This window comes from Lissotriton vulgaris, unplaced genomic scaffold (assembly GCF_964263255.1).
Source record: "Lissotriton vulgaris unplaced genomic scaffold, aLisVul1.2 SCAFFOLD_12261, whole genome shotgun sequence".
NCBI classification, from domain to species: domain Eukaryota; kingdom Metazoa; phylum Chordata; class Amphibia; order Caudata; family Salamandridae; genus Lissotriton; species Lissotriton vulgaris.
In genome coordinates, this window is record NW_028254247.1 from 30,334 (window position 1) to 31,431 (window position 1,098).

Below are 1,098 nucleotides of genomic sequence, written 5' to 3' on the forward strand. Positions count from 1 at the left end.
AGGTAGTGAGTATTGACCAGAACCATCCTGACAGAGTCCAAGTACCATTATCTGGATGTATTTCAGCCGCTATCTTATGTAGTTTAGTGATGGCATCATATACAGAAGGTGAATTATCAGGTATGTAAACGCAACAGCTACTTCTGATGATTCTACATGCCCCCCCACGATCAGCTAACACTACATCCAAGACCATCCGATTCTGAAGCGCAACAATTCTAGAAATCTGTACTTCTTCAGTGATATTTCCAAGTGCAATTGCGGTATCATTAGCCACAGCCTCAACAACACGAGTTAGTCGTCGGATCTTTCGACTGTTCAAAGCTGCCCCGACGAAAGAGAACAAACCCAAATTGAAGTCCACATATTGTTGCAAGGTAGTGTCCGTTTGGTCAACATCGTCCAAGACAAGGGAGCGTTTATCACGATTCAAGACAAAGTCGTGATAGAGGACGTAATTGTTGTGATACATGGGTGGGGCAATGAATACAGGCGGCAATACAAAAGACCTGAGCAAGTGCCTGACCATCCCAAAGGAAGCTGATGATAGCCTTTCGTTCCACAGATAAAGTAAGTATTTCGGGAAGTGACAAACGATATACCAGTAGGACTATCAAACGTAAGTGTAGTGTTACATTCACTTCTCCCAACAGAAATTACACCTTTATTACATATACATAGGTCTGCTTTGGTAGCGATAACGTTGATAACATGTGCATTCGATACATTGACATTTCGCTGGTTGCTATACATTCGTGAAGCAGACTCATTGTCAGGGCGGTACTCCTCATATTCAAATCGAGTACCCTCAGCTTGTGGATACCCGTCCCGATCATGATGGCACAATTTATTCAAACGAAAAAGCACTCCCTCTTTTGTGGGCCATCTCAAAGTAAAGAGGAGAGTATAAAATGCATTACAAGACCCATTATGCGAAAACGGTAGAGGGATGAGTGGAGTACCCCCTTTCTTCTGATGCCCAGGCAACATCCCACACACCCAGCAATTTGAAGTGTTTGTCATATTGTGTGTGTGATGTAGGATCTGAATAAAACTATTGTTCAGATAAGTCTGTCGGTGCCGTTCTTCATGATAGGG